This window comes from Schistocerca nitens, chromosome 4 (genome assembly GCF_023898315.1).
Source record: "Schistocerca nitens isolate TAMUIC-IGC-003100 chromosome 4, iqSchNite1.1, whole genome shotgun sequence".
Taxonomy (NCBI): Eukaryota; Metazoa; Arthropoda; class Insecta; order Orthoptera; family Acrididae; genus Schistocerca; species Schistocerca nitens.
In genome coordinates, this window is record NC_064617.1 from 947,440,687 (window position 1) to 947,459,460 (window position 18,774).

The following is an 18,774-nucleotide window of genomic DNA, read 5'->3' on the forward strand; positions in this document are numbered from 1 at the left end:
ACTGCATTTCCCATTTAATTATTTTTCTCTTTGATTATTTACATATTTTTTTACAATCAAGTTTTCCTCTTTTTTTACAAGAGTCATTTTTTCCTATACAGTCTTCATACTTTTATACAATATATACAAGATATGGAAGACGAGACTGACTGATTCAACTAGCAGCAGGCGAATAAAAAAACCTCTCCCTCTCTCTCTCTCTCTCTCTCTCTCTCTCTCTCTCTGTCTCTGTCTCTCTCTCTCAGTCACACACACACACACACACACACACACACACACACACAGATTTGTAAACAGCACAGATTTCCACACTCCTAAACTTTTGTAGCTCCACTGTTTCCGATGTCATAGTGAAGTGGAAACGTGGAGGGAGATGCACAGCACAAAAGCGAACAGGCCGACCTTGTCTGTTGACTGACTGTGACCGTCGACAGTTGAAGAGGGTGGTAATGCGTAATAGGCAGACATCTATCCAGACCATCACACAGGAATTCCAAGCTACATCAGCATACACAGCAAGCACTATGACAGTTAGGCAGTTGGATTTCATGGTCGAGCGGCTGCCCATAAGTCACACATCGTGCTGGTAAATGCGAAACGACACCTCGCTTGGTGTAAGGAGCGTAAACATTGGACAATTGAACAGTGGAAAAATGTTGTGTGGAGTGACGAATCACGGTACACAATGTGGCGATCCCATCGCAGGGTGTGGGTATGGTGAATGCCCGGTGAACGTAACCTACCAGTGTGTGAGTAAAATTCGGAGGCTATGGTGTTATGGTGTGGCTGTGTTTAACATAGAGGGGGCTTGCATCCCTTGTTGTTTTGTGTGGTACTATCACAGCACAGGCCTACATTGATGTTTTAAGTACCTTCTTGTTTCCCACTGTTGTAGAGTAATTCAGGGATGGCGATTGCATCTTTCAACACGATCGAGCACCTGTTCATAATACACGGCCAGTGGCGGAGTGGTTACACGACAATAGCATCTCTCTAATGGACTGGCCTGCACAGAGTCCTCACGTGAGTCCTATAGAACACCTTCGGGATGTTTTGGAGCGCCGATTTCGTGCAAGGCCTCACTGACCAACATCAGTCCCTCTCCTCAGTGCAGCATTCCGTGAAGAATGGGCTGCCATTCCCCAAGAAACCTTCCAGCATCTGATTGAACGTGTGCCTGCGAGAGTGGAAGCTGTCATCAAGGCTAAGGGTTGGCCAACACCATATTGAATTCCAACACAACCGATGGAGGGCGCCACGGACTTGTAAATTATTTTCAGCCAGGTGTCCGGATACTTTTCATCACATAGTGTACTCTTTAGAACGAAAATGAAATATGTCACTGCACTGCAGTGAATCAAAGGACCTCGACAGGAATGCATAAGTCACAATAGAGTAATTAAATGGTGCTTTCAGAATTTAGGCGATCCATCCGTATTTGGGAATATTTCTTGTCAGAGAGTATGTGTCATGTGAAAAGGGGTATGAGAGGCGTAACTAGGATGGCAACCAAGCCACTGCATGTAGTGAGGAAAGAAACACTGGAAGTAAGGAAATGATAGGTTGGGATAGGGGAGGGAACCAAAATGTGAGAGAAAATGAGAAGGAAGACATTACATCTTGTTGTTGTTGTTGTTTTCAGTCCTGAGACTGGTTTGATGCAGCTCTCCATGCTACTCTACCCTGTGCAAGCTTCTTCATCTCCCAGTACCTACTGCAACCTACATCCTTCTGAATCTGCTTAGTGTATTCATCTCTTGGTCTCCCTCTACGATTTTTACCCTCCACGCTGCCCTCCAATGCTAAATTTGTGATCCCTTGATGCCTCAGAACATGTCCTACCAACCGGTCCCTTCTTCTTGTCAAGTTGTGCCACAAACTCCTCTTCTCCCTAATTCTATTCAATACCTCCTCATTAGTTATGTGATCTAACCATCTAATCTTCAGAATTCTTCTGTAGCACCACATTTCGAAAGCTTCTATTCTCTTCTTGTCCAAACTATTTATCGTTCACGTTTCACTTCCATACATGGCTACACTCCATACAAATACTTCCAGAAACGACTCGATGTTAACAAATTTTTCTTCTTCAGAAACGCTTTCCTTGCCATTGCCAGTCTACATTTTATATCCTCTCTACTTCGACCATCATCATTTTTTTTTTGCTCCCCAAATAGCAAAACTCCTTTACTACTTTAAGTGTCTCATTTCCTAATCTAATTCCCTCAGCATCACCCGACTTAATTCGACTACATTCCATTATCCTTGTTTTGCTTTGTTGATGTTCATCTTATATCCTCCTTTCAAGACACTGTCCATTCTGTTCAACTGCTCTTCCAAGTCCTTTGCTGTCTCTGACAGAATTACAATGTCATCGGCGAACCTCAAAGTTTTTATTTCTTCTCCATGGATTTTAATACCTACTCCGAATTTTTCTTTTGTTTCCGTTACTGCTTGCTCAATATACAGATTGAATAACATCAGAGAGAGGCTACAGCCCTGTGTCACTCCGTTCCAAGTGCTGCTTCCCTTTCATGGCCATCGACTCTTATAACTGCCATCTGGTTTCTGTACAAATTGTAATAGCCTTTCGCTCCCTGTGTTTTACCCCTGCCATATTTAGAATTTGAAAGAGAGTATTCCAGTCAACATTGTCGAAAGCTTTCTCTAAGTCTACAAATGTTAGAAACGTAGGTTTGCCTTTCCTTAATCTATTTTCTAAGATAAGTCGTAGGGTCAGTATTGCCTCACGTGTTCCAACATTTCTACGGAATCCAAACTGATCTTCCCCGAGGTCGGCTTCTAGCAGTTTTTCCATTCGTCTGTAAAGAATTCGCATTAGTATTTTGCAGCTGTGACTTATTAAACTGATAGTTCGGTAATTTTCACATCTGTCAACACCTGCTTTCTTTGGGATTGGAATTATTATATTTTTCTTGAAGTCTGAGCGTATTTCGCCTGTCTCATACATCTTGCTTACCAGATGGTAGAGTTTTGTCAGGACTGGCTCTCCCAAGGTCGTCAGTAGTTCCAATGGAATGTTGTCTACTCCCAGGGCCTTGTTTCGACTCAGCTCTTTCAGTGCTCTGTCAAACTCTTCACGCAGTATCGTATCTCCCATTCCATCTTCATCTACATCCTCTTCAATTTCGATAATATTGTCCTCAAGTAGATCGCCGTTGTATAGACCCTCTATATACTCCTTCCACCTTTCTGCTTTCCCTTCTTTGCTTAGAACTGGGTTTCCATCTGAGCTCTTGATACAAGTGGTTCTCTTTTCTCCAAAGGTCTCTTTAATTTTCCTGTAGGCAGTATCTATCTTACCCCTAGTGAGATAAGCCTCTACATCTTTACATTTGTCCTCTAGCCATCCCTGCTTACCCATTTTGCGCTTTCTGTCGATCTCATTTTTCAGACGTTTGTATTCCTTTTTGTCTTCATCATTTACTGCGTTTTTATATTTTCTCCTTTCATCAATTAAATTCATATTTCTTCTGTTACCCAAGGATTTCTACTAGCCCTTATCTTTTTACCTACTTGATCCTCTGCTGCCTTCACTACTTCATCCCTCAGAGCAACCCATTCTTCCTCTACTGTATTTCTTTCCCCCATTCCTCTCAATTGTTCCCTTATGCTCTCCCTGAAACTCTGTACAGCCTCTGGTTCATTCAGTTTATCCAGGTCCCGTCTCCTTAAATTCCCACCTTTTTGCAGTTTCTTCGGTTTTAATCTACAGCTCATAACCAATAGATTGTGGTCAGAGTCCACATCTGCCCTTGGAAATGTCTTACAATTTAAAACCTGGTTCCGAAATCTCTGTCTTACCATTATATAATCTATCTGATACCTTCTAGTATCTCCAGGATTCTTCCATGTATACAATCTTCTTTTATGATTCTTGAACCAAGTGTTAGCTATGATTAAGTTATGCTCTGTGCAAAATTCTACCAGACGTCTTCCTCTCTCATTTCTCTCCCCCAGTCCATATTCACCCACTATATTTCCTTCTCTCCCTTTTCCTACTCTCAAATTCCAGCCACCCATGACTATTAAATTTTTGTCTCCCTTCACTACCTGAATAATTTCTTTTATTTCATCATACGAGGCGCCTTCAAGTTCTAAGGCCACTGATTTTTTTTCTCCAGACTGGAAAGAGATAGAAACATGCGCATTGGTTTAAAATGAGGCTGCGTTCATTGTCAATACGTCCCAGAGATGGCAGCACCGTACGGCAGATGGAATTTTACCGCCAGCGGCGAGAATGAGAACTGTTTTAAATACTTAAAATGGCGACGTTTTCCTTTCTTGAACAGCGTGCAATCATTCGTTTTCTGAATTTGCGTGGTGTGAAACCAATTGAAATTCATCGATAGTTGAAGGAGACATGTTGTGATGGAGTTATGCATGTGTCTAAAGTGCGTTCGTGGGTGCGACAGTTTAATGAAGGCAGAATATCGTGTGGCAACAAACCGAAACAACTTCGGGCTCACACAAGCCGGTCTGACGACATGATCGAGAAAGTGTCGAGAATTGTTTTGGGGGATTGCCGAATGACTGTTGAACAGATCGCCTCCAGAGTTGGCATTTCTGTGGGTTCTGTGCACACAATCCTGCATGACGACCTGAAAATGCGAAAAGTGCCATCCAGGTGGGTGCCACGAATGCTGACCGTCGACAACATGGCTGCCCATGTGGCATGTTGCCAAGCAATGTTGACGTGTAACGACAGCATGAATGTGACTTTCTTTTCGTCGGTTGCGACAATGGATGAGACGTGGATGCCATTTATCAATCCAGAAACAAAGCGCCAGTCAGCTCAATGAAAGCACACAGATTTACCGCAACCAAAAAAATTTCGGGTAACCGCCAGTGCTGAAAAAATGATGGTGTCCATGTTGTGGGACAGCGAGGGCGTAATCCTTACCCATTGCGTTCCAAAGAGCACTACGGTAACAGGTGCATCCTACGAAAATGTTTTGAAGAACAAATTCCTTCCTGCACTGCAACAAAAACGTCCGGGAAGGGCTGCGCATGCGCTGTTTCACCAAGACAACGCACCCGCACATCGAGCTAACGTTAAGCAACAGTTTCTTCGTGATAACAACTTCGAAGTGATTCCTCATGCTCCCTACTCACCTGACCTGGCTCCTAGTGACTTTTGGCTTTTTCCAACAATGAAATACACTCTCCGCGGCCGCACATTCACCAGCCGTGCTGCTATTGCCTCAGCGATTTTCCTGTAGTCAAAACAGACTGCTAAAGAAGCATTCGCCGCTGCCATGGAATCATGGCGTCAGCGTTGTGAAAAATGTGTACGTCTGCAGGGCGATTACGTCGAGAAGTAACGCCAGTTTCATCGATTTCGGGTGAGTAGTTCATTAGAAAAAAAATTAGAGCTTTTGGAACTTGAATGCACCTCGTTCATTTCATCAATTTCTTCATCATCTACAGAGCTAGTTGGCATATAAACTTGTACTACTGTAGTAGGCATGGGTTTCGTGTATATCTTGGCCACAATAATGCGTTCACTACGCTGTTTGTAGTAGCTTACCCGCACTCCTATTTTTTTATTCATTATGAAACCTACTCCTGCATTACCCCTATTTGATTTTGTATTTATAACCCTGTACTCACCTGACCAAAAGTCTTGTTCCTCCTGCCACCGAACTTCACTAATTCTCACTACATCTAACTTTAACCTATCCATTTCCCTTTTTAAATTTTCTAACCTACCTGCCCGATTAAGGGATCTGACATTCCACGCTCCGATCTGTAGAACGCCAGTTTTCTTTCTCCTGATAACGACGTTCTCTCTTTAGTCCCCGCCCAGAGATCAGAATGGGGGACTATTTTACCTCCGGAATATTTTACGCAAGAGGACGCCATCATCATTTAACCATACAGTAAAGCTGCATGCCCTCGGGAAAAATTACGGCTGTAGTTTCCCCTTGCTTTCAGCTGTTCGCAGTACCAGCACAGCAAGGCCGTTTTGGTTAGTGTTACAAGAAGAATAAATGCGAGGGCCTATTTAGTTGCCTGTGGAGATGGAAATTTCATTGGGAAATGATAAGGAAGGTACATAGGTGTAGGTTATGCGGAATATGTTACTTCTGGTTGAGCAGCAGCCTGGGACTGGTGAGGCAATAGGGTTTTGGAGTCTTCAAAATAAATATTCTTTTATTTGTTTGTCATTAACATTTATAGGAGGTACTTTGGCTGCAGCCAAGATGCCGCTCTTCAGCCTTTCTTAATAAACATGAAAGGAATAATTGTATACTTGTGTGAATGTAGACTTATGTGGCACATACAACTGCTGAGAAGTTCTTGGGTTTCCAGCTGGGTGACTGTGTTAAAATACTGCAAAGTTTGAAAGAGTGTCATGTCATCATCTTCTTCAGTTGGCACTCCTCAAAACGTCATGACACTGTAACACAACCACGGTGTTGGAAGCCCAGGAGATTTTCATCAATTGCATATTTGTTGGCAATATGAAGATAACGTTCTTATACTCTCTTAACACTGGAATTCACACAACCACATAAGAAGCAGTTTGGCTCATGTGTTCCCAATACAAAAAGTTTTGTGATAATAATTATTTAGTTTGTCATATTTCGTTGTTTTCAATTTTTTTAATGGTGCAAAGTTACAGCATCAAAAATTAGTCATGGGCAACTACATACATAGTGAGTGCCACTAACGTGCTATTGTTATTGGCACCTCCTGGAAAATTTTACTCTAAAAGTTGGAATAAACGAAATCTGAATATCGAACAAAATGCCTACATGAATGTTGAACAGTACTTTTCCGCACTAATGTTCACAACAGTGGATTATTAAAGTCGTTATTGTTTGAAATATATGTACACTTCAAGCACAGGTGAGTGACATAAAGAACCATCACCTCATGAATATCTTGCACGAACCTTGAATCAACCACTCTGTTGGACCTGCAGTGTGTGTGTATTTAAAGTAAATCCCTCATTTACCAATGTGTGTGACACTACAATCATTCGGAGAGATATTTGCTTCCACTTAGCGCTCTCGTTCTGTATCTTCATTTTCAACATGTGATCATTTCCTCTAGTCTTCTCTTTCGGTTTCTTTTTCCTAAAGCAAGTTTTTGTAAGAAGTCTTTGTTAAGACAAAATGAGTTTGCTCCATTTCTCTTAATTCTTTTTTTATGTGCTTGGTCACTGCATAATTTCTTAGTGTGGAGAATTTTCGATAAGACAGGGACAAATTTCCAGTTACTTATCAATGTTGACATTAAAAGTATTAATCACCATGTTAAGTATGTCATGGTATGTTTCCCTCCATGTGAAGTTCATCTCTTTTTCTTCCATCACTTTGTGCATTGTTAAGAACAGACTCATAGAATGTATGGCTTCATTGGATGATCATTTTAGGCGAAATCATGAGAATTTCTATGGCTTCAATAAATTTCTTAATAATTTGTAGCATATTTAGCGTTAAGGTCTCTTATGAAATCAATTTCAACAATTTCTCGAAAATCTTAATGTAACGTCCCTATACATTTCTTGAAATCCGTTTTATCTAGATGCAAGTTACACACTCAAAAAGCTGGTTACAGTAGAGAATTCTAGATCAAATATTTTTCGAAGCTGCCTCTAAAACGAATTTTTACCCAGTAAAAATAAAATAACATTAGAATGAGAAGTTCAGATTTCCTACGTAATAGTTCACGGAATGAAATGAAATGCCATGTGGCGAAGGCTTCCCGACAGAGTAGACCTGATCGCCTTATGCAAGTCTTTTGAGGTGACGCCACTTCGATGACTTGCGTGTCGATGAGGATGAAGTGATGATGATGAAAACGATACAAACAGCCAGCCCCCAAGCAGAGAAAATCTCCAACCCAGCTGGGAATCGAACCTGGGCCTCCCGGCATGACAAGCCAACGTGCTGTCCACTCAGCTATGGTGGCGGACAGTTCATGGAATGCTGGTATGATAAATCTTGTCAACTTCCTTTGTAGGTGCTTGAAGCTCAGAGAGCAACCATTTTGAACGATCTTCCCCATCATAAGATTTAAAATAATTACGAGTTGAGTTGTATGAACCTACAGATGTTCCGTGTCATTCTGTGAGAGTTGTATGTGAGGCCTAGATCAGCCTTACTGAAGTGAGAAGGAATTCAAACACTTCAAAAGGTTATCACCCCTTGCGTGAAACGTTCTTAAATTTTAAAAATGTTTGCCTTTCAGTACGCATCTCTACACTCACTGGTTCCTGGTTGGAGCAACCCCGCTGGTACTCTGTTAATTAGTTATTTGAATAAAATTAATTCATACACCTAGGACAAATATATCATCTGCTCTTATTTGCAGTCAGCTGGGAGAAAGTAAGATGAGATATGTTCTTGACCGAAAAGTAATTTAGCTTAGTGTCACCAGAGATGAGCAACAAATACACAATTTTTCGCACTGACCTGCGGACTGGGAAAATTGGAGGGGTCTGATAACCTTACGTTCGACCTTCTTCTTCTGTACATTGGGCTTATCATGTTTGCTTTTCTCCAGGCTCTATAGGGTGGTCCATTGATAGTGGCCGTGCCAAATATCTCATGAAACAAACCATCAAACGAAAAAACTACAAAGAAAGAAACTCATCTGTCTTGAAGGGGGAAACCAGATGGCGCTATGGTTGGCCCGCTAGATGGCGCTGCCATAGGTCAAACGGATATCAACTGCGTTTTTTAAAATAGGAACCCCGATTTTTTTATTACATATTCATGTAGTACGTAAAGAAATATGAATGTTTTAGTTGGACCACTTTTTTCGCTTTGTGATAGATGGCGCTGTAATAGTCACAAACGTGGTATCACGTAACATTCTGCCAGTGCGGACGATATTTGCTTCATGATACATTACCCGTGTTAAAATGGACCGTTCACCAATTGCTGAAAAGGTCGATATCGTGTTGATGTATAGCTATTGTGATCAAAATGCCCAACGGGCGTGTGCTATGTATGCTGCTCGGTATCCTGGACGACATCATCCAAGTGTCCGGACCGTTCGCCGGATAGTTACGTTATTTAAGGAAACAGGAAGTGTTCAGCCACATGTGAAACGTCAACCACGACCTGCAACAAATGATGATGCCCAAGTAGGTGTTTTAGCTGCTGTCGCAGCTAATCCGCACATCAGTAGCAGACAAATTGCACGAGAATCGGGAATCTCAAAAACGTCGGTGTTGAGAATGCTACATCAACGTCGATTGCACCCGTACCATATTTCTATGCACCAGAAATTGCATGGCGACGAATTTGAACGTCATGTACAGTACTGCCACTGGCCGCAAGAGAAATTACGGGACGATGACAGATTTTTTGTACGCGTTCTATTTAGCGACGAAGCGTCATTCACCAACAGCGGTAACGTAAACCGGCATGATATGCAGTATTGGGCAACGGAAAATCCACGATGGCTGCGACAAGTGGAACATCAGCGACCTTGGTGGGTTAATGTATGGTGCGGCATTATGGAAGGAAGGATAATTGGTCCCCATTTTATCGATGGCAATCTAAATGGTGCAATGTAAGCTGATTTCCTACGTAATGTTCTACCGATGTTACTACAAGATGTTTCACTGCATGAAAGAATGGCGATGTACATCCAACATGATGGATGTCCGGAACATCGCTCGCGTGCGGTTGAAGCGGTATTGAATAGGATATTTCATGACAGGTGGATTGGTCGTCGAAGCACCATACCGTGGCCCACACGTTCACCGGATCTGACGTCCCCGGATTTCTTTCTGTGGGGAAAGTTGAAGGATATTTGCTATCGTGATCCACCGACAATGCCTGACAACATGCGTCAGCTCATTGTCAATGGATGTGCGAACATTAATGAAGGCGAACTAGTCACTGTTGAGAGGAATGTCGTTACACGTATTGCCAAATGCATTGAGGTTGACGGACATCATTTCGAGCATTTATTGCATTAATGTGGTATTTACAGGTAATCACGCTGTAACAGCATGCGTTCTCAGAAATGATAAGGTCACAAAGGTACATGTATCTCATTGGAACAACCGAATTAAAATGTTCAAACGTGCCTACGTTCTGTATTTTAATTTAAAAAAACCTACCTGTTACCAACTGTTCGTCTAAAATTGTGAGCCATACGTTTGTGACTATTACAGCGCCATCTATCACAATCCGAAATAAGTGGTCCAACTAAAACATTCATATTTCTTTACGTACTACATGAATATGTAATAAAAAATGAGGGTTCCTATTTAAAAAAACGCAGTTGATATACGTTTGACATATGGCAGCGTCATCTAGCGGGCCAACCACAGCGTCATCTGGTTTCCACCTTCAAGCTAGACAAGTACCGTCTTTTTAGTGTTTTCATTTGACGCTTTTTTCGTGAGATATTTGGCCCAGTCACTATCAACGGACCCTCCTGTATATACACTACTGGCCATTAAAATTGCTACACCAAGAAGAAATGCAGATGATAAACGGGTATTCGTTTGACAAATATATTATACTAGAACTGACATGTGATTACATTTTCACGCTATTTGGAGTAGATTAGATTTGATTAGATTAATACTAGTTCCATGGATCATGAATACGATATTTCGTAATGATGTGGAACGAGTCGAATTTTCCAATACATGACATAATTAGGTTAATTTAACAACATACTTAAGTTAATATAACAACTTTATTTTATTGTGTTTTTTGTTTTTCTTTATTTTTTATTTTTATTTTTTAATTTTTTTATATTTTTTTTATATTTTTTTTATTTTTTTCTTAATTTATATCTAAAAATTCCTCTATGGAGTAGAAGGAGTTGTCATTCAGAAATTCTTTTAATTTCTTCTTAAATACTTGTTGGTTATCTGTCAGACTTTTGATACTATTTGGTAAGTGACCAAAGACTTTAGTGCCAGTATAATTCACCCCTTTCTGTGCCAAAGTTAGATTTAATCTTGAATAGTGAAGATCATCCTTTCTCCTAGTATTGTAGTTATGCACACTGCTATTACTTTTGAATTGGGTTTGGTTGTTAATAACAAATTTCATAAGAGAGTATATATACTGAGAAGCTACTGTGAATATCCCTAGATCCTTAAATAAATGTCTGCAGGATGATCTTGTGTGGACTTCAGCTATTATTCTGATTACACGCTTTTGTGCAATAAATACTTTATTCCTCAGTGATGAATTACCCCAAAATATGATGCCATATGAAAGCAATGAGTGAAAATAGGCGTAGTAAGCTAATTTACTAAGGTGTTTATCATCAAAATTTGCAATGACCCTTATTGCATAAGTAGCTGAACTCAAACGTTTCAGCAGATCATCAATGTGTTTCTTCCAATTTAATCTCTCATCAATGGACACACCTAAAAATTTGCAATATTCTACCTTAGCTATATGCTTCTGATTAAGGTCTATATTTATTAATGGCGTCATACCATTCACTGTACGGAACTGTATGTACTGTGTCTTATCAAAATTCAGTGAGAGTCCGTTTACAAGGAACCACTTAGCAATTTTCTGAAAGACAGTATTGACAATTTCATCAGTTAATTCTTGTTTGTCAGGTGTGATTACTATACTTGTATCATCAGCAAAGAGAACTAACTTTGCCTCTTCATGAATATAGAATGGCAAGTCATTAATATATAATAAGAACAACAAAGGACCCAAGACTGACCCTTGTGGAACCCCATTCTTGATAGTTCCCCAGTTTGAGGAATGTGCTGATCTTTGCATGTTACGAGAACTACTTATTTCTACTTTCTGCACTCTTCCAGTTAGGTACGAATTAAACCATTTGTGCACTGTCCCACTCATGCCACAATACTTGAGCTTGTCTAGCAGAATTTCATGATTTACACAATCAAAAGCCTTTGAGAGATCACAAAAATCCCAATGGGTGGTGTTCGGTTATTCAGATCATTCAAAATTTGACTGGTGAAAGCATATATGGCATTTTCTGTTGAAAAACCTTTCTGGAAACCAAACTGACATTTTGTTAGTACTTCATTTTTACAGATATGTGAAGCTACTATTGAATACATTACTTTCTCAAAAATTTTGGATAAAGCTGTTAGAAGGGAGATTGGACGGTAATTGTTTACATCAGATCTATCCCCCTTTTTATGCAAAGGTATAACAATAGCATATTTCAGTCTATCAGGGAAAATGCCCTGTTCCAGAGAGCTATTACACAGGTGTCTGAGAATCTTACTTATCTGTTGAGAACAAGCTTTTAGTATTTTGCTGGAAATGCCATCAATTCCATGTGAGTTTTTGCTTTTAAGCAAGTTTATTATTTTCCTAATTTCAGAGGGAGAAGTGGGTGAGATTTCAATTGTATCAAATTGCATAGGTATGGCCTCTTCCATTAACAGCCTAGCATCTTCTAATGAACACCTGGATCCTACTATATCCACAACATCTAGAAAATGATTATTAAAAATATTTTCAACTTCTGACTTTTTGTTCGTAAAGTTTTCATTCAATTTGATGGTAATACTGTCTTCCTCTGCTCTTGGTTGACCTGTTTCTCTTTTAATAATATTCCAAATTGTTTTAATTTTATTATCATAGTTGCTGATTTCAGACATGACACATACTCCTGGATTTTTTAATAACTTTTCTTAATATAACACAGTAGTTTTTATAATGTTTGATAGTTTCTGGGTCACTACTCTTTCTTGCTGTCAGATACATTTCCCTTTTCCGGTTACAAGATATTTTTATACCCTTAGTAAGCCATGGTTTGTTACAAGGTTTCTTACGAGTATATTTAACTATTTTCTTGGGGAAGCAGTTTTCAAATGCATTTACAAAAATGTCATGAAATAAATTATATTTTAAATTGGCATCAGGTTCATGGTACACCTCATCCCAGTCTAACTGCTGTAGGCTTTCCCTGAAATTTGCAATTGTTAAATCGTTGACTGAACGTACTACTTTGGAGGACTGTTTAGTATTGCTGAATGGAGCTATGTCATATATTGTAACTAGCTGTGCACCATGATCAGAAAGACCATTCTCAACAGGCTGAGCATTTATCTGGTTAAACTTACCTTGGTCTATAAAGAAGTTATCTATCAGTGAGCTGCTGTCCTTTACCACCCAAGTAGGAAAATCAATAACAGGTGTCAAATTGAAAGAACCGAGTAATACTTCAAGGTCATTTTTCCTGTTACCCTCTTTCAGAGAATCTACATTGAAGTCCCCACAAATAATAATTTGCTTCCCCCTGTCTGACAGATAGCACAACAAGGAGTCCCAATTTTTCAGAAATAGATGAAAATTTCCTGATGGGGACCTATATACAGTTACAATTATAAATGTGCCTTTATTTAATTTAAGCTCACAGGCACATGCTTCTATATGTTTCTCTACACAAAACTTTTTTGTTTCTATACTTTTTGCACAATGATAACTTTTGACATATATGGCAACTCCTCCTTTCTCCATATTTTCTCTCATTACATGTGCAAAGAGCTTATATCCACTTACATTTACCTTATCCATATCAGTAACAATGTGATGCTCAGACAGGCATAGTATGTCTATTTCATTCTCAGCTTCTAAATCTTCTAAACAAACCAGAAGCTCATCTAATTTATTCTTTAAACTCCCAATATTTTGATGAAATATACTTACATTATTTTTAATTATACTTTTATGAGAACCTTTCCTTATTCTAACATTTGCAGTACTCTCCTGTCTGAGTTTCTCATTGTGCTTAGGCCTAGTTCCTATACCAGTGGTCACACGGTGTTCAGAGAGGCAGATTATGTCAACTGGGTTGGGTGACTTTAATTCATCAATGCAAGTACCTAGGACTGAGATACAACTTGGTGGAGATAAAATTTCTGGTGATTGGTGAAAATTTATAATTGATAGCTGTGATTGGTGATCCAATGTGCTAGAATTGTGCTGTTTAATTTCTTTCCTAAACTGAAGATTTGTTTCAATCCTGACCTCTCGTAGAACTTGACATCTTTCTGTCTTACCTATCCTAAAAAAGGTGCTGCTCCAACACCTGTAACCACTGGTATTTTACCATTCATGGCAGTGCCTCCCCCCCTTAAATTTCCTGCTATTACCCCAGCCAGTTTCCCCTTCCCTTTCCTGTTGAGATGTAGGTCGTGCCTGGTATAGTCCCACCTACTGAGATAATCAACAGGAACCACACCAATATGAGCCCCCGCACCCGACCCAAGCAGCCGTTCCAACTCCAAATTAACTCTCCCAACAGAAGAGTTCAAATGAGGCCGGTCATGGCGTCTCAGAACAGATACAAATTCAACATTGGTGTGTCTCGATGCCGACGCAATCTTTACCAGGTCACACTCTATACTGTACCCAGGATCTCTGTCGATGCTGTTCCCTGGCCCTCCCACAATAACCACGGTGTCTTCCCTGGTAAATCCTTTACAGAGTGAACCTAAATCCTCTGTCACCTGATCCAGACTAGCACTTGGTTTGAAAAAATTTGTGACCTGGTATTCTGGTCCTAATTCCTCCTGCAGAAGTTGGCCTACACCTCTGGCATGAGAACTGCCTAACAACAAAACTTTCTTCCTTTTCGATGACTTTCCTACATTCTTTTTCAATTTCCTATTGAAAGTTTGTTGTGTCCTGTCTACACCTACCTCTGCTTGAGGCTCATCAGTTTCTAACTGAGGCAACAGGTCAAACTTATTTTTGACATTCACCACAAAACTGTCAGACTTAGTTCTAGGCCTGTTCCTTCTGCTACCTGTTGCCACTTCCCACCTCTCTTTGCCCTTCTCCCTCCTTAACCTGTCCAGATCTTCCCTAGCCTGATCTAGCTCAGCCTGAAGGGCAGCAATTTTCCCCTCCTGTTCCACTATCTTCCTATCTCTGCTGCAAATCCTACATAACCACTGATGAGCCTGGTCCACTTTCCCAACACCCACGCCACTGCAATCCCCCCAGTGAAAAAAACTACTACATCCATCACACCAAACCCCGGAACTAACAATTCTACGGCAAGTCAGGCACTTCTCACTCATGGCAAAAATAATACTTTAGCTAGAATAAATCAATTAAATTACCAAAAATCAAAAAAGACGTTACAAGAATTAAGACTATTCACAAATGTATATAAGCAAGTTTCTGATTTAAAATTCCGCTGTTTTTCTGAGATCTGTATTAAAACAATGAAGGTATACGCTATTTATTATATATTTCACTCGATTGAATGAAAAAAAGGACAATTAAACGAGGTACTATAACTTTGATTCTCCAAAAACGTTACGAGAATTAGGCCTATAAACAAATGTATATAGGCAAGTTTCTGATATAAAGTTACGCTGTTTTTCTGAAACCTGTATTAAAACAATGAAGTTACACGCTATTTACGGTAGTTTACTTATTTGTTACCGAGAAAGTAGTTAAATTACCGTGAAACAATAAACAAACACGTTTACAAAATTTAAGCCTAAGGGCGACTTCGCGAAGTTACGATCTTTTCGTGTTTTCTGAAAAAATACGCAAAGAAAAGTCAAACCTTTAATGGCAAGACTAAACGATACACTAATGCACGTATTTAATTTGTTGTTGGCGTTAAACTAAATTATATTCCTGTCTAAATCACTTAACTTTCTGGAAATGGTTTCTGGCGTCACTTACTCGGCGGCCATCTTGGAACAGAACAACCACCTCTGGCCATGATTCGCCTGGGCATTGAGTCAAACAGAGCTTGGGTGGCGTGTACAGGTACAGCTGCCCATGCAGCTTCAACACGATACCACAGTTCATCAAGAGTAGTTACTTGCATATTGTGACGAGCCAGTTGCTCCGCCACCATTGACCAGACGTTTTCAATTGGTGAGAGATCTGGAGAATGTGCTGGCCAGGGCAGCAGTCGAACATTTTCCGTATCCAGAAAGGCCCGTACAGGACCTGCAACATGCGATCGTGCATTATCCTGCTGAAATGTAGGGTTTCGCAGGTATCGAATGAAGGGTAGAGCCACGGGTCGTAACACATCTGAAATGTAGCGTCCACTGTTCAAAGTGCCGTTATTGCGAACAAGAGGTGACCGAGACGTGTAACCAATGGCACCCCATACCATCACGCCAGGTGATACGCCAGTATGGCGATAACGAATGCTCGCTTCCAATGTGCGCTCACCGCGATGTCACCAAATACGGATGCGACCATCATGATGTTGTAAACAGAACCTGGATTCATCCGGAAAAATGACGTTTTGCCATTCGTCCACCCAGGTTCATCGTTGAGTACACCATCGCAGGTGCTCCTGTCTGTGATGCAGCGTCAAGGGTAATCGCAGCCATGGTCTCCGAGCTGATAGTCCATGCTGCTGCAAACGTCGTCGAACTGTTCGTGCAGATGGTTGTTGTCTTGCAAACGTCCCCATCTGTTGACTCAGGGATCGAGACGTGCCTGCACGATCCGTTACAGCCATGCGGATAAGATGCCTGTCATCTCGACTGCTAGTGATACGAGGCCGTTGGGATCCAGCACGGCGTTCCGTATTACCCTCCTGAAGGCACCGATTCCATATTCTGATAACAGTCATTGAATCTCGACCAACGCGAGCAGCAATGTCGCGATACGATAAACCGAAATCGCGACAGGCTACAATCCGACCTTCATCAACGTCGGAAACGTGATGGTACACATTTCTCCTCCTTACATGAGGCATCAGAACAACGTTTCACCAGGCAACGCCGGTCAACTGCCGTTTGTGTATGAGAAATCGGTTGGAAACTTTCCTCATGTCAGCACGTTGTAGGTGTCGCCACTGGCGCCAACCTTGTGTGAATGCTCTGAAAAGCTAATCATTTGCATATCACAGCATCTTCTTCCTGTCGGTTAAATTTCGCGTCTGTAGCATGTCATCTTCATGGCGTAGCAATTTTAATGGCCAGTAGTGTATATATATATAAATTTCAATAACTAATCCACTTATTTTCCTACCCACGTAAGATCCAGGTTCATTTCTTTTTGTATTCATATTACTTATATCAGTACCTCAGTACCCACTCCACTTCCTTACATTTTACTATTCATTTCATTGCACAGTCCATTCATTTCATTACTTAATTCACTTATTTCCGCTCTCACTCCACTCATAATACTACTGATAATACCACCCATCTGTTTCATAATGTTTTGGAACATGAACGCAATGCTAACTTTATGCTCACCAGCCTCCAATGCTGACTCTATTTTCGCTTCACTAACTGTAAATGGTACAAATTGGTTTAGATAGAGCAGCAATCAGTCGTGGAATTAAGTTGCTTTAATATGACATTTATAGTCACAACGCAGATCAGATTTCGACCTGTGTCAGGTCATTATCAATGCAGTGCGGAATTGTAGCAGTTGTTCGTGGTCAAGTGAATGCTACAATTCCGCACTGCATTGATAATGACCTGACACAGGTCGAAATCTGATCTGCGTTGTGACTATAAATGTTATATTAAAGCAACTTAATTCCACGACTGATTGCTGCTCTATCTAACCCAATATAGCCACAGTCGTTGCGTGCACCCACCCCATGGAGGGCAACCTGATGGTAGTAATTTAGCATTTGGGCCAGGTGTCTGTTCCCTACATATTTCTTGAATAAGAGTACTTATATTTTTCTCATCAACCTCAAAACCTGACTCCCTTTTTATTTCCTTCACAAGACCTTGTGCCAACTAACATCAGCTCCCACAGTGTCTTATTCATTAATTGACCAATAAGTATCAGAGACTGCATATCGATAACCAGTGTTATTAATTTGAGACAGATCCAACCTACAATTTGCTCTCATACTGTCATCTGCAAGTACTGAATCATCGACATCTAAAACCACATTCCCTTCCCTTATTACAGGTTTATCAGTTTTCTCCACGTTGACAAATTTCTTTCCACACACACGCACGAAACCAAGTAAAACACTACTTAGCTTTTCCTCCAAGTTGTCAACACGGCAGGATTCTACTACGAGTCCCTCTGCCAGAGATTACCAGCTCCGGTCCATAGCACCGTCCACGGCTGCCAACTGCTCCTGCTGCTGGTTTTCTATGGCTCGCTGCTCCAAGCTGCTTTTGTCGGCGTCCTTGATGTTCGCTGACCTCTCTGCGTGCTGTGTCCCGTCCCTCTGCTAATATTGTTCACAGTATCTGCACTAGATTTAAGTCCTTCTTCTATCGCTGTGGTTCAAAAGTTTATCTACACACGCGTGGGTCTTTCTAACATGGGTTTTGCACTCCTGCTTTTAAAGTTCATTTGACACTGAACTTTACATGAACCTAACTGGATAGGTTTCAGTTTGTCTGCCCCTTGACTCTGCGATGGAAGATTGGAAGATACTGGTTTAGCCGACGAAAGCAGCGTTGATGAAAACTCGAATAAGTGCCTACCACGCAAAGACTATGTAACTCCAGTCCGTGGGCAGCAGCTGAAAGTCAGTTAATCTATCGAGCGTTCGGGATTCTTGTATGATCAGTTTGAAAAAATGTCTACAATGTCATTTAAGTTGGCTTATTGTCTTTAAAACACTGATAATGGCTATCGAGTCAGTATTTAGTATTCAGACATCAATTATGCAATGTTACTGACTGTCTATGTTACTGGTTCACACCCGAAAGCAACCGGAAGGTATTTAGTCCGACCCGGTATTTTGCACGTCCTAAACAGTCAGTGACCCACGACCCCTTTCGAGTTAACACATTCAGTCGTTCAGTAGGCTTCTTGTAAAGAAGTGAACGCCAAAGGTCTCCTT